This window comes from Diceros bicornis, chromosome 39, assembly GCF_020826845.1.
Source record: "Diceros bicornis minor isolate mBicDic1 chromosome 39, mDicBic1.mat.cur, whole genome shotgun sequence".
Taxonomy (NCBI): Eukaryota; Metazoa; Chordata; class Mammalia; order Perissodactyla; family Rhinocerotidae; genus Diceros; species Diceros bicornis.
This window is the reverse complement of record NC_080778.1, coordinates 119296-136102: the sequence shown is the minus strand read 5'-3', so window position 1 is coordinate 136102 and position 16807 is coordinate 119296.

The following is a 16807-nucleotide window of genomic DNA, read 5'->3' as shown; positions in this document are numbered from 1 at the left end:
TATGTGTCCAACTCCTAGAAATATCTTCATGCCCCATCTCCCTTACTTCCAGCTAGTAAGGATCACATAATTCCTAACAAAGTTTTGACACAGATTCCCAATTCGGGCATTCAGAACATATAGCTCGTTGCTGTAAGCAAGCAGATTCTCATTCAAAGATGCAAGTTACTATGTAGGAACAAGTTTGTATAGGTATTTCAAAGATGTCCAGAACTGAGCTAAGCTTGGTATGTGTCCAACTCCTAGAAATAACTTCATGCCCCATCTCCCTTACTTCCAGCTAGTAAGGATCACATAATTCCTAACAAAGTTTTGACACAGATTCCCAATTCGGGCATTCAGAACATATAGCACGTTGCTGTAAGCAAGCACATTCTCATTCAAAGTTGAAAGTTACTATGTAGGAACAAGTTTGTATAGGCATTTCAAAGATGCCCAGAACTGAGCTAAACTTGGTATGTGTCCAACTCCTAGAAATAACGTCATGCCCCATCTCCCTTACTTCCAGCTAGTAAGGATCACATAATTCCTAACAATGTTTTGACACAGATTCCCAATTCGGGCATTCAGAACATATAGCACGTTGCTGTAAGCAAGCACATTTTCATTCAAAGTTACAAGTTCCTATGTAGGAACAAGTTTGTATAGGTATTTCAAAGATGCCCAGAACTGAGCAAAACTTGGTATGTGTCCAACTCCTAGAAATAACTTCATGCCCCATCTCCCTTACTTCCAGCTAGTAAGGATCACATCATTCCTAACAAAGATTTGACACAGATTCCCAATTCGGGCATTCAGAACATATAGCACGTTGCTGTAAGCAAGCAGATTCTCTTTCAAAGATGCAAGTTACTATGTAGGAACAAGTTTGTATAGGTATTTCAAAGATGCCCAGAACTGAGCTAAACTTGGTATGTGTCCAACTCCTAGAAATAACTTCATGCCCCATCTCCCTTACTTCCAGCTAGTAAGGATCACATCATTCCTAACAAAGTTTTGACACAGATTGCCAATTCGGGCATTCAGAACATATAGCACGTTGCTGTAAGTAAGCACATTCTCATTCAAAGATGCAAGTTACTATGTAGGAACAAGTTTGTATAGGTATTTCAAAGATGCCCAGAACTGAGCTAAACTTGGTATGTCTCCAACTCCAAGAAATAACTTCATGCCCCATCTCCCTTACTTCCAGCTAGTAAGGATCACATAATTCCTAACAAAGTTTTGACACAGATTCCCAATTCGGGCATTCAGAACATATAGCACGTTGCTGTAAGCAAGCACATTCTCATTCAAAGATGCAAGTTACTATGTAGGAACAAGTTTGTATAGGTATTTCAAAGATGCCCAGAACTGAGCTAAACTTGGTATGTGTCCAACTCCTAGAAATAACTTCATGCCCCATCTCCCTTACTTCCAGCTAGTAAGGATCACATCATTCCTGACAAAGTTTTGACACAGATTCCCAATTCGGGCATTCAGAACATATAGCACGTTGCTGTAAGCAAGCACATTTTCATTCAAAGTTGCAAGTTACTATGTAGGAACAAGTTTGTATAGGTATTTCAAAGATGCCCAGAACTGTGCTAAACTTGGTATGTGTCCAACTCCTAGAAATACCTTCATGCACGAACTCCCTTACTTCCATCTAGTAAGGATCACATAATTCCTAACAAAGTTTTGACACAGATTCCCAATTCGGGCATTCAGAACATATAGCACGTTGCTGTAAGCAAGCACATTTTCATTCAAAGTTGCAAGTTACTATGTAGGAACAAGTTTGTATAGGTATTTCAAAGATGCCCAGAACTGTGCTAAACTTGGTATGTGTCCAACTCCTAGAAATACCTTCATGCACGAACTCCCTTACTTCCATCTAGTAAGGATCACATAATTCCTAACAAAGTTTTGACACAGATTCCCAATTCGGGCATTCAGAACATATAGCACGTTGCTGTAAGCAAGCACATTTTCATTCAAAGTTGCAAGTTACTATGTAGGAACAAGTTTGTATACGTATTTCAAAGATGCCCAGAACTGAGCTAAACTTGGTATGTGGCCAACTCCTAGAAATAACTTCATGCCCCATCTCACTTACTTCCAGCTAGTAAGGATCACATAATTCCTAACAAAGTTTTGACACAGATTCCCAATTCGGGCATTCAGAACATATAGCACGTTGCTGTAAGCAAGCAGATTCTCATTCAAAGATGCAAGTTACTATGTAGGAACAAGTTTGTATAGGTATTTCAAAGATGCCCAGAACTGAGCTAAACTTGGTATGTGTCCAACTCCTAGAAATAACTTCATGCCCCATCTCCCTTACTTCCAGCTAGTAAGGATCACATAATTCCTAACAAAGTTTTGACACAGATTGCCAATTCGGGCATTCAGAACATATAGCACGTTGCTGTAAGCAAGCACATTCTCATTCAAAGATGCAAGTTACTATGTAGGAACAAGTTTGTATAGGTATTTCAAAGATGCACAGAACTGAGCTAAACTTGGTATGTGTCCAACTCCTAGAAATAACTTCATGCCCCATCTCCCTTACTTCCAGCTAGTAAGGATCACATAATTCCTAACAAAGTTTTGACACAGATTCCCAAATCGGGCATTCAGAACATATAGCATGTTGCTGTAAGCAAGCACATTTTCATTCAAAGTTGCAAGTTACTATGTAGGAACAAGTTTGTATAGGTATTTCAAAGATGCCCAGAACTGAGCTAAACTTGGTATGTGTCCAACTCCTAGAAATACCTTCATGCCCCATCTCCCTTACTTCCAGCTAGTAAGGATCACATAATTCCTAACAAAGTTTTGACACAGATTCCCAATTCGGGCATTCAGAACATATAGCACGTTGCTGTAAGCAAGCACATTTTCATTCAAAGTAGCAAGTTACTATGTAGGAACAAGTTTGTATAGGTATTTCAAAGATGCCCAGAACTGAGCTAAACTTGGTATGTGTCCAACTCCTAGAAATACCTTCATGCCCCATCTCCCTTACTTCCAGCTAGTAAGGATCACATAATTCCTAACAAAGTTTTGACACAGATGCCCAATTCGGGCATTCAGAACATATAGCACGTTGCTGTAAGCAAGCACATTTTCATTCAAAGTTGCAAGGTACTATGTAGGAACAAGGTTGTATAGGTATTTCAAAGATGCCCAGAACTGAGCTAAACTTGGTATGTGTCCAACTCCTAGAAATAACTTCATGCCCCATCTCCCTTACTTCCAGCTAGTAAGGATCACATAATTCCTAACAAAGTTTTGACACAGATTCCCAATTCGGCATTCAGAACATATAGCACGTTGCTGTAAGCAAGCACATTTTCATTCAAAGTTGCAAGTTACTATGTAGAAACAAGGTTGTATAGGTATTTCAAAGATGCCCAGAACTGAGCTAAACTTGGTATGTGTCCAACTCCTAGAAATAACTTCATGCCCCATCTCCCTTACTTCCAGCTAGTAAGGATCACATAATTCCTAACAATGATTTGACACAGATTCCCAATTCGGGCATTCAGAACATATAGCACGTTGCTGTAAGCAAGCACATTCTCATTCAAAGTTGCAAGTTACTATGTAGGAACAAGTTTGTATAGGTATTTCAAAGATGCCCAGAACTGAGCTAAACTTGGTATGTGTCCAACTCCTAGAAATAACTTCATGCCCCATCTCCCTTACTTCCAGCTAGTAAGGATCACATAATTCCTAACAAAGTTTTGACACAGATTGCCAATTCGGGCATTCAGAACATATAGCACGTTGCTGTAAGCAAGCACATTCTCATTCAAAGATGCAAGTTACTAGGTAGGAACAAGTTTGTATAGGTATTTCAAAGATGCCCAGAACTGAGCTAAACTTGGTATGTGTCCAACTCCTAGAAATAACTTCATGCCCCATCTCCCTTACTTCCAGCTAGTAAGGATCACATAATTCCTAACAAAGTTTTGACACAGATTCCCAATTCGGGCATTCAGAACATATAGCACGTTGCTGCAAGCAAGCACATTCTCATTCAAAGTTGCAAGTTACTATGTAGGAACAAGTTTGTATAGGTATTTCAAAGATGCCCAGAACTGAGCTAAACTTGGTATGTGTCCAACTCCTAGAAATAACTTCATGCCCCATCTCCCTTACTTCCAGCTAGTAAGGATCACATAATTCCTAACAAAGTTTTGACACAGATTGCCAATTCGGGCATTTAGAACATATAGCACGTTGCTGTAAGCAAGCACATTCTCATTCAAAGATGCAAGTTACTATGTAGGAACAAGTTTGTATAGGTATTTCAAAGATGCCCAGAACTGAGCTAAACTTGGTATGTGTCCAACTCCTAGAAATAACTTCATGCCCCGTCTCCCTTACTTCCAGCTAGTAAGGATCACATAATTCCTAACAAAGTTTTGACACAGATTGCCAATTCGGGCATTCAGAACATATAGCACGTTGCTGTAAGCAAGCACATTCTCATTCAAAGATGCAAGTTACTATGTAGGAACAAGTTTGTATAGGTATTTCAAAGATGCACAGAACTGAGCTAAACTTGGTATGTGTCCAACTCCTAGAAATAACTTCATGCCCCATCTCCCTTACTTCCAGCTAGTAAGGATCACATAATTCCTAACAAAGTTTTGACACAGATTCCCAAATCGGGCATTTAGAACATATAGCACGTTGCTGCAAGCAAGCACATTCTCATTCAAAGTTGCAAGTTACTATGTAGGAACAAGTTTGTATAGGTATTTCAAAGATGCCCAGAACTGAGCTAAACTAGGTATGTCTCCAACTCCAAGAAATAACATCATGCCCCATCTCCCTTACTTCCAGCTAGTAAGGATCACATAATTCCTAACAAAGTTTTGACACAGATTCCCAATTCGGGCATTCAGAACATATAGCACGTTGCTGTAAGCAAGCACATTCTCATTCAAAGTTGCAAGTTACTATGTAGGAACAAGTTTGTATAGGTATTTCAAAGATGCCCAGAACTGAGCTAAACTTGGTATGTGTCCAACTCCTAGAAATAACTTCATGCCCCATCTCCCTTACTTCCAGCTAGTAAGGGTCACATCATTCCTAACAAAGTTTTGACACAGATTCCCAATTCGGGCATTCAGAACATATAGCACGTTGCTGTAAGCAAGCACATTCTCATTCAAAGATGCAAGTTACTGTGTAGGAACAAGTTTGTATAGGTATTTCAAAGATGCCCAGAACTGAGCTAAACTTGGTATGTGTCCAACTCCTAGAAATAACTTCATGCCCCATCTCCCTTACTTCCAGCTAGTAAGGATCACATCATTCCTAACAAAGTTTTGACACAGATTCCCAATTCGGGCATTCAGAACATATAGCACGTTGCTGTAAGCAAGCACATTCTCATTCAAAGTTGCAAGTTACTATGTAGGAACAAGTTTGTATAGGTATTTCAAAGATGCCCAGAACTGAGCTAAACTTGGTATGTGTCCAACTCCTAGAAATAACTTAATGCCCCATCTCCCTTACTTCCAGCTAGTAAGGATCACATCATTCCTAACAAAGTTTTGACACAGATTGCCAATTCGGGCATTCAGAACATATAGCACGTTGCTGTAAGCAAGCAATTCTCACTCAAAGATGCAAGTTACTATGTAGGAACAAGTTTGTATAGGTATTTCAAAGATGACCAGAACTGAGCTAAACTTGGTATGTCTCCAACTCCAAGAAATAACTTCATGGCCCATCTCCCTTACTTCCAGCTAGTAAGGATCACATAATTCCTAACAAAGTTTTGACACAGATTCCCAATTCGGGCATTCAGAACATATAGCACGTTGCTGTAAGCAAGCACATTCTCATTCAAAGTTGCAAGTTACTATGTAGGAACAAGTTTGTATAGGTATTTCAAAGATGCCCAGAACTCAGCTAGACTTGGTATGTGTCCAACTCCTAGAAATAACTTCATGCCCCATCTCCCTTACTTCCAGCTAGTAAGGATCACATAATTCCTAACAAAGTTTTGACACAGATTCCCAATTCGGGCATTCAGAACATATAGCACATTGCTGTAAGCAAGCACATTTTCATTCAAAGTTGCAAGTTACTATGTAGGAACAAGTTTGTATAGGTATTTCAAAGATGCCCAAAACTGAGCTAAACTTGGTATGTGTCCAACTCCTAGAAACAACTTCATGCCCCATCTCCCTTACTTCCAGCTAGTAAGGATCACATAATTCCTAACAAAGTTTTGACACAGATTCCCAATTCGGGCATTCAGAACATATAGCACGTTGCTGTAAGCAAGCAGATTCTCATTCAAAGATGCAAGTTACTATGTAGGAACAAGTTTGTATAGGTATTTCAAAGATGCCCAGAACTGAGCTAAACTTGGTATGTGTCCAACTCCTAGAAATAACTTCATGCCCCATCTCCCTTACTTCCAGCTAGTAAGGATCACATAATTCCTAACAAAGTTTTGACACAGATTGCCAATTCGGGCATTCAGAACATATAGCACGTTGCTGTAAGCAAGCACATTCTCATTCAAAGATGCAAGTTACTATGTAGGAACAAGTTTGTATAGGTATTTCAAAGATGCCCAGAACTGAGCTAACTTGTTATGTGTCCAACTCCTAGAAATAACTTCATGCTCCATCTCCCTTACTTCCAGCTAGTAAGGATCACATAATTCCTAACAAAGTTTTGACACAGATTCCCAAATCGGGCATTCAGAACATATAGCACGTTGCTGCAAGCAAGCACATTCTCATTCAAAGTTGCAAGTTACTATGTAGGAACAAGTTTGTATAGGTATTTCAAAGATGCCCAGAACTGAGCTAAACTTGGTATGTGTCCAACTCCTAGAAATAACTTCATGCCCCATCTCCCTTACTTCCAGCTAGTAAGGATCACATAATTCCTAACAAAGTTTTGACACAGATTCCCAATTCGGGCATTCAGAACATATAGCACGTTGCTGTAAGCAAGCACATTCTCATTAAAAGTTGCAAGTTACTATGTAGGAACAAGTTTGTATAGGTATTTCAAAGATGCCCAGAACTGAGCTAAACTTGGTATGTGTCCAACTAATAGAAATAACTTCATGGCCCATCTCACTTACTTCCAGCTAGTAAGGATCACATAATTCCTAACAAAGTTTTGACACAGATTCCCAATTCGGGCATTCAGAACATATAGCACGTTGCTGTAAGCAAGCACATTTTCATTCAAAGTTGCAAGTTACTATGTAGGAACAAGTTTGTATAGGTATTTCAAAGATGCCCAGAACTGAGCTAAACTTGGTATGTGTCCAACTCCTAGAAATAACTTCATGCCCCATCTCCCTTACTTCCAGCTAGTAAGAATCACATAATTCCTAACAAAGTTTTGACACAGATTCCCATTTCGGCATTCAGAACATATAGCACGTTGCTGTAAGCAAGCACATTTTCATTCAAAGTTGCAAGTTACTATGTAGGAACAAGTTTGCATAGGTATTTCAAAGATGCCCAGAACTGAGCTAAACTTGGTATGTGTCCAACTCCTAGAAATAACTTCATGCCCCATCTCCCTTACTTCCAGCTAGTAAGGATCACATAATTCCTAACAAAGTTTTGACACAGATTCCCAATTCGGGCATTCAGAACATATAGCACGTTGCTGTAAGCAAGCACATTCTCATTCAAAGATGCAAGTTACTGTGTAGGAACAAGTTTGTATAGGTATTTCAAAGATGCCCAGAACTGAGCTAAACTTGGTATGTGTCCAACTCCTAGAAATAACTTCATGCCCCATCTCCCTTACTTCCAGCTAGTAAGGATCACATCATTCCTAACAAAGTTTTGACACAGATTCCCAATTCGGGCATTCAGAACATATAGCACGTTGCTGCAAGCAAGCACATTCTCATTCAAAGTTGCAAGTTACTATGTAGGAACAAGTTTGTATAGGTATTTCAAAGATGCCCAGAACTGAGCTAAACTTGGTATGTGTCCAACTCCTAGAAATAACTTCATGCCCCATCTCCCTTACTTCCAGCTAGTAAGGATCACATCATTCCTAACAAAGTTTTGACACAGATTGCCAATTCGGGCATTCAGAACATATAGCACGTTGCTGTAAGCAAGCACATTCTCACTCAAAGATGCAAGTTACTATGTAGGAACAAGTTTGTATAGGTATTTCAAAGATGCCCAGAACTGAGCTAAACTTGGTATGTCTCCAACTCCAAGAAATAACTTCATGCCCCATCTCCCTTACTTCCAGCTAGTAAGGATCACATAATTCCTAACAAAGTTTTGACACAGATTCCCAATTCTGGCATTCAGAACATATAGCACGTTGCTGTAAGCAAGCACATTCTCATTCAAAGTTGCAAGTTACTATGTAGGAACAAGTTTGTATAGGTATTTCAAAGATGCCCAGAACTGAGCTAGACTTGGTATGTGTCCAACTCCTAGAAATAACTTCATGCCCCATCTCCCTTACTTCCAGCTAGTAAGGATCACATAATTCCTAACAAAGTTTTGACACAGATTCCCAATTCGGGCATTCAGAACATATAGCACATTGCTGTAAGCAAGCACATTTTCATTCAAAGTTGCAAGTTCCTATGTAGGAACAAGTTTGTATAGGGATTTCAAAGATGCCCAAAACTGAGCTAAACTTGGTATGTGTCCAACTCCTAGAAACAACTTCATGCCCCATCTCCCTTACTTCCAGCTAGTAAGGATCACATAATTCCTAACAAAGTTTTGACACAGATTCCCAATTCGGGCATTCAGAACATATAGCACGTTGCTGTAAGCAAGCAGATTCTCATTCAAAGATGCAAGTTACTATGTAGGAACAAGTTTGTATAGGTATTTCAAAGATGCCCAGAACTGAGCTAAACTTGGTATGTGTCCAACTCCTAGAAATAACTTCATGCCCCATCTCCCTTACTTCCAGCTAGTAAGGATCACATAATTCCTAACAAAGTTTTGACACAGATTGCCAATTCGGGCATTCAGAACATATAGCACGTTGCTGTAAGCAAGCACATTCTCATTCAAAGATGCACCTTACTATGTAGGAACAAGTTTGTATAGGTATTTCAAAGATGCCCAGAACTGAGCTAACTTGTTATGTGTCCAACTCCTAGAAATAACTTCATGCTCCATCTCCCTTACTTCCAGCTAGTAAGGATCACATAATTCCTAACAAAGTTTTGACACAGATTCCCAAATCGGGCATTCAGAACATATAGCACGTTGCTGCAAGCAAGCACATTCTCATTCAAAGTTGCAAGTTACTATGTAGGAACAAGTTTGTATAGGTATTTCAAAGATGCCCAGAACTGAGCTAAACTTGGTATGTGTCCAACTCCAAGAAATAACTTCATGCCCCATCTCCCTTACTTCCAGCTAGTAAGGATCACATAATTCCTAACAAAGTTTTGAAACAGATTCCCAATTCGGGCATTCAGAACATATAGCACGTTGCTGTAAGCAAGCACATTCTCATTCAAAGTTGCAAGTTACTATGTAGGAACAAGTTTGTATAGGTATTTCAAAGATGCCCAGAACGGAGCTAAACTTGGTATGTGTCCAACTCCTAGAAATAACTTCATGCCCCATCTCCCTTACTTCCAGCTAGTAAGGATCACATAATTCCTAACAAAGTTTTGACACAGATTACCAATTCGGGCATTCAGAACATATAGCACGTTGCTGTAAGCAAGCACATTCTCATTAAAAGTTGCAAGTTACTATGTAGGAACAAGTTTGTATAGGTATTTCAAAGATGCCCAGAACTGAGCTAAACTTGGTATGTGTCCAACTAATAGAAATAACTTCATGGCCCATCTCACTTACTTCCAGCTAGTAAGGATCACATAATTCCTAACAAAGTTTTGACACAGATTCCCAATTCGGGCATTCAGAACATATAGCACGTTGCTGTAAGCAAGCACATTTTCATTCAAAGTTGCAAGTTACTATGTAGGAACAAGTTTGTATAGGTATTTCAAAGATGCCCAGAACTGAGCTAAACTTGGTATGTGTCCAACTCCTAGAAATAACTTCATGCCCCATCTCCCTTACTTCCAGCTAGTAAGAATCACGTAATTCCTAACAAAGTTTTGACACAGATTCCCATTTCGGCATTCAGAACATATAGCACGTTGCTGTAAGCAAGCACATTTTCATTCAAAGTTGCAAGTTACTATGTAGGAACAAGTTTGTATAGGTATTTCAAAGATGCCCAGAACTGAGCTAAACTTGGTATGTGTCCATCTCCTAGAAATAACTTCATGCCCCATCTCCCTTACTTCCAGCTAGTAAGGATCACATAATTCCTAACAAAGTTTTGACACAGATTCCCAATTCGGGCATTCAGAACATATAGCACGTTGCTGTAAGCAAGCACATTCTCATTCAAAGATGCAAGTTACTGTGTAGGAACAAGTTTGTATAGGTATTTCAAAGATGCCCAGAACTGAGCTAAACTTGGTATGTGTCCAACTCCGAGAAATAACTTCATGCCCCATCTCCCTTACTTCCAGCTAGTAAGGATCACATCATTCCTAACAAAGTTTTGACACAGATTCCCAATTCGGGCATTCAGAACATATAGCACGTTGCTGTAAGCAAGCACATTCTCATTCAAAGTTGCAAGTTACTATGTAGGAACAAGTTTGTATAGGTATTTCAAAGATGCCCAGAACTGAGCTAAACTTGGTATGTGTCCAACTCCTAGAAATAACTTCATGCCCCATCTCCCTTACTTCCAGCTAGTAAGGATCACATCATTCCTAACAAAGTTTTGACACAGATTGCCAATTCGGGCATTCAGAACATATAGCACGTTGCTGTAAGCAAGCACATTCTCACTCAAAGATGCAAGTTACTATGTAGGAACAAGTTTGTATAGGTATTTCAAAGATGCCCAGAACTGAGCTAAACTTGGTATGTCTCCAACTCCAAGAAATAACTTCATGGCCCATCTCCCTTACTTCCAGCTAGTAAGGATCACATAATTCCTAACAAAGTTTTGACACAGATTCCCAATTCGGGCATTCAGAACATATAGCACGTTGCTGTAAGCAAGCACATTCTCATTCAAAGTTGCAAGTTACTATGTAGGAACAAGTTTGTATAGGTATTTCAAAGATGCCCAGAACTGAGCTAGACTTGGTATGTGTCCAACTCCTAGAAATAACTTCATGCCCCATCTCCCTTACTTCCAGCTAGTAAGGATCACATAATTCCTAACAAAGTTTTGACACAGATTCCCAATTCGGGCATTCAGAACATATAGCACATTGCTGTAAGCAAGCACATTTTCATTCAAAGTTGCAAGTTACTATGTAGGAACAAGTTTGTATAGGTATTTCAAAGATGCCCAAAACTGAGCTAAACTTGGTATGTGTCCAACTCCTAGAAACAACTTCATGCCCCATCTCCCTTACTTCCAGCTAGTAAGGATCACATAATTCCTAACAAAGTTTTGACACAGATTCCCAATTCGGGCATTCAGAACATATAGCACGTTGCTGTAAGCAAGCAGATTCTCATTCAAAGATGCAAGTTACTATGTAGGAACAAGTTTGTATAGGTATTTCAAAGATGCCCAGAACTGAGCTAAACTTGGTATGTGTCCAACTCCTAGAAATAACTTCATGCCCCATCTCCCTTACTTCCAGCTAGTAAGGATCACATCATTCCTAACAAAGTTTTGACACAGATTGCCAATTCGGGCATTCAGAACATATAGCACGTTGCTGTAAGCAAGCACATTCTCATTCAAAGATGCAAGTTACTATGTAGGAACAAGTTTGTATAGGTATTTCAAAGATGCCCAGAACTGAGCTAACTTGTTATGTGTCCAACTCCTAGAAATAACTTCATGCTCCATCTCCCTTACTTGCAGCTAGTAAGGATCACATAATTCCTAACAAAGTTTTGACACAGATTCCCAAATCGGGCATTCAGAACATATAGCACGTTGCTGCAAGCAAGCACATTCTCATTCAAAGTTGCAAGTTACTATGTAGGAACAAGTTTGTATAGGTATTTCAAAGATGCCCAGAACTGAGCTAAACTTGGTATGTGTCCAACTCCAAGAAATAAATTCATGCCCCATCTCCCTTACTTCCAGCTAGTAAGGATCACATAATTCCTAACAAAGTTTTGAAACAGATTCCCAATTCGGGCATTCAGAACATATAGCACGTTGCTGTAAGCAAGCACATTCTCATTCAAAGTTGCAAGTTACTATGTAGGAACAAGTTTGTATAGGTATTTCAAAGATGCCCAGAACTGAGCTAAACTTGGTATGTGTCCAACTCCTAGAAATAACTTCATGCCCCATCTCCCTTACTTCCAGCTAGTAAGGATCACATAATTCCTAACAAAGTTTTGACACAGATTCCCAATTCGGGCATTCAGAACATATAGCACGTTGCTGTAAGCAAGCACATTCTCATTAAAAGTTGCAAGTTACTATGTAGGAACAAGTTTGTATAGGTATTTCAAAGATGCCCAGAACTGAGCTAAACTTGGTATGTGTCCAACTAATAGAAATAACTTCATGGCCCATCTCACTTACTTCCAGCTAGTAAGGATCACATAATTCCTAACAAAGTTTTGACACAGATTCCCAATTCGGGCATTCAGAACATATAGCACGTTGCTGTAAGCAAGCACATTTTCATTCAAAGTTGCAAGTTACTATGTAGGAACAAGTTTGTATAGGTATTTCAAAGATGCCCAGAACTGAGCTAAACTTGGTATGTGTCCAACTCCTAGAAATAACTTCATGCCCCATCTCCCTTACTTCCAGCTAGTAAGGATCACATAATTCCTAACAAAGTTTTGACACAGATTCCCATTTCGGCATTCAGAACATATAGCACGTTGCTGTAAGCAAGCACATTTTCATTCAAAGTTGCAAGTTACTATGTAGGAACAAGTTTGTATAGGTATTTCAAAGATGCCCAGAACTGAGCTAAACTTGGTATGTGTCCAACTCCTAGAAATAACTTCATGCCCCATCTCCCATACTTCCAGCTAGTAAGGATCACATAATTCCTAACAAAGTTTTGACACAGATTCCCAATTCGGGCATTCAGAACATATAGCACGTTGCTGTAAGCAAGCACATTCTCATTCAAAGATGCAAGTTACTATGTAGGAACGAGTTTGTATAGGTATTTCAAAGATGCCCAGAACTGAGCTAAACTTGGTATGTCTCCAACTCGTGGAAATAACTTCATGCTCCATCTCCCTTACTTCCAGCTAGTAAGGATCACATAATTCCTAGCAAAGTTTTGACACAGATTCCCAAATCGGGCATTCAGAACATATAGCACGTTGCTGCAAGCAAGCACATTCTCATTCAAAGTTGCAAGTTACTATGTAGGAACAAGTTTGTATAGGTATTTCAAAGATGCCCATAACTGAGCTAAACTTGGTATGTGTCCAACTCCTAGAAATAACTTCATGCCCCATCTCCCTTACTTCCAGCTAGTAAGGATCACATAATTCCTAACAAAGTTTTGACACAGATTCCCAATTCGGGCATTCAGAACATATAGCACGTTGCTTTAAGCAAGCACATTCTCATTCAAAGATGCAAGTTACTATGTAGGAACAAGTTTGTATAGGTATTTCAAAGATGCACAGAACTGAGCTAAACTTGGTATGTGTCCAACTCCTAGAAATAACTTCATGCCCCATCTCCCTTACTTCCAGCTAGTAAGGATCACATCATTCCTAACAAAGTTTTGACACAGATTCCCAATTCGGGCATTCAGAACATATAGCACGTTGCTGTAAGCAAGCACATTCTCATTCAAAGTTGCAAGTTACTATGTAGGAACAAGTTTGTATAGGTATTTCAAAGATGCCCAGAACTGAGCTAAACTTGGTATGTGTCCAACTCCTAGAAATAACTTCATGCCCCATCTCCCTTACTTCCAGCTAGTAAGGATCACATCATTCCTAACAAAGTTTTGACACAGATTGCCAATTCGGGCATTCAGAACATATAGCACGTTGCTGTAAGCAAGCACATTCTCATTCAAAGATGCAAGTTACTATGTAGGAACAAGTTTGTATAGGTATTTCAAAGATGCCCAGAACTGAGCTAAACTTGGTATGTCTCCAACTCCAAGAAATAACTTCATGCCCCATCTCCCTTACTTCCAGCTAGTAAGGATCACATAATTCCTAACAAAGTTTTGACACAGATTCCCAATTCGGGCATTCAGAACATATAGCACGTTGCTGTAAGCAAGCACATTCTCATTCAAAGTTGCAAGTTACTATGTAGGAACAAGTTTGTATAGGTATTTCAAAGATGCCCAGAACTGAGCTAAACTTGGTATGTGTCCAACTCCTAGAAATAACTTCATGCCCCATCTCCCTTACTTCCAGCTAGTAAGGATCACATAATTCCTAACAAAGTTTTGACACAGATTCCCAATTCGGGCATTCAGAACATATAGCACGTTGCTGTAAGCAAGCACATTCTCATTCAAAGATGCAAGTTACTATGTAGGAACAAGTTTGTATAGGTATTTCAAAGATGCCCAGAAATGAGCTAAACTTGGTATGTGTCCAACTCCTAGAAATATCTTCATGCCCTATCTCCCTTACTTCCAGCTAGTAAGGATCACATAATTCCTAACAAAGTTTTGACACAGATTCCCAATTCGGGCATTCAGAACATATAGCACGTTGCTGTAAGCAAGCACATTCTCATTCAAAGATGCAAGTTACTATGTAGGAACAAGTTTGTATAGGTATTTCAAAGATGCCCAGAACTGAGCTAAACTTGGTATGTGTCCAACTCCTAGAAATAACTTCATGCTCCATCTCCCTTACTTCCAGCTAGTAAGGATCACATAATTCCTAACAAAGTTTTGACACAGATTCCCAAATCGGGCATTCAGAACATATAGCACGTTGCTGTAAGCAAGCACATTCTCATTCAAAGATGCAAGTTACTATGTAGGAACAAGTTTGTATAGGTATTTCAAAGATGCCCAGAACTGAGCTAAACTTGGTATGTGTCCAACTCCTAGAAATAACTTCATGCCCCATCTCCCTTACTTCCAGCTAGTAAGGATCACATAATTCCTAACAAAGTTTTGACACAGATTGCCAACTCGTTCATTCAGAACATATAGCACGTTGCTGCAAGCAAGCACATTCTCATTCAAAGATGCAAGTTACTATGTAGGAACAAGTTTGTATAGGTATTTCAAAGATGCCCAAAACTGAGCTAAACTTGGTATGTGTCCAACTCCTAGAAATATCTTCATGCTCCATCTCCCTTACTTCCAGCTAGTAAGGATCACATAATTCCTAACAAAGTTTTGACACAGATTCCCAAATCGGGCATTCAGAACATATAGCAAGTTGCTGCAAGCAAGCACATTCTCATTCAAAGTTGCAAGTTACTATGTAGGAACAAGTTTGTATAGGTATTTCAAAGATGCCCAGAACTGAGCTAAACTTGGTATGTCTCCAACTCCAAGAAATAACTTCATGCCCCATCTCCCTTACTTCCAGCTAGTAAGGATCACATAATTCCTAACAAAGTTTTGACACAGATTCCCAATTCGGGCATTCGGAACATATAGCACGTGGCTGCAGGCAAGCAGATTCTCATTCAAAGTTGCAAGTTACTATGTAGGATCAAGTTTGTATAGGTATTTCAAAGATGCCCAGAACTGAGCTAAACTTGGTATGTGTCCAACTCCTAGAAATAACTTCATGCCCCATCTCCCTTACTTCCAGCTAGTAAGGATCACATAATTCCTAACAAAGTTTTCACACAGATTCCCAATTCGGGCATTCAGAACATATAGCACGTTGCTGTAAGCAAGCAGATTCTCATTCAAAGATGCAAGTTACTATGTAGGAACAAGTTTGTATAGGTATTTCAAAGATGCCCAGAACTGAGCTAAACTTGGTATGTCTCCAACTCCTAGAAATAACTTCATGCCCCATCTCCCTTACTTCCAGCTAGTAAGGATCACATAATTCCTAACAAAGTTTTGACACAGATTCCCAATTCGGGCATTCAGAACATATAGCACGTTGCTGCAAGCAAGCAGATTCTCATTCAAAGATGCAAGTTACTATGTAGGAACAAGTTTGTATAGGTATTTCAAAGATGCCCAGAACTGAGCTAAACTTGGTATGTGTCCAACTCCTAGAAATAACTTCATGCCCCATCTCCCTTACTTCCAGCTAGTAAGGATCACATAATTCCTAACAAAGTTTAGACACAGATTCCCAATTTGGGCATTCACAACATATAGCACGTTGCTGTAAGCAAGCAGATTCTCATTCAAAGATGCAAGTTACTATGTAGGAACAAGTTTGTATAGGTATTTCAAAGATGCCCAGAACTGAGCTAAACTTGGTATGTGTCCAACTCCTAGAAATAACTTCATGCCCCATCTCCCTTACTTCCAGCTAGTAAGGATCACATACTTCCTAACAAAGTTTTGACACAGATTCCCAATTCGGGCATTCAGAACATATAGCACGTTGCTGTAAGCAAGCAGATTCTCATTCAAAGATGCAAGTTACTATGTAGGAACAAGTTTGTATAGGTATTTCAAAGATGCCCAGAACTGAGCTAAACTTGGTATGTGTCCAACTCCTAGAAATAACTTAATGCCCCATCTCCCTTACTTCCAGCTAGTAAGGATCACATAATTCCTAACAAAGTTTTGACACAGATTCCCAATTCGGGCATTCAGAACATATAGCACGTTGCTGTAAGCAAGCAGATTCTCATTCAAAGTTGCAAGTTACTA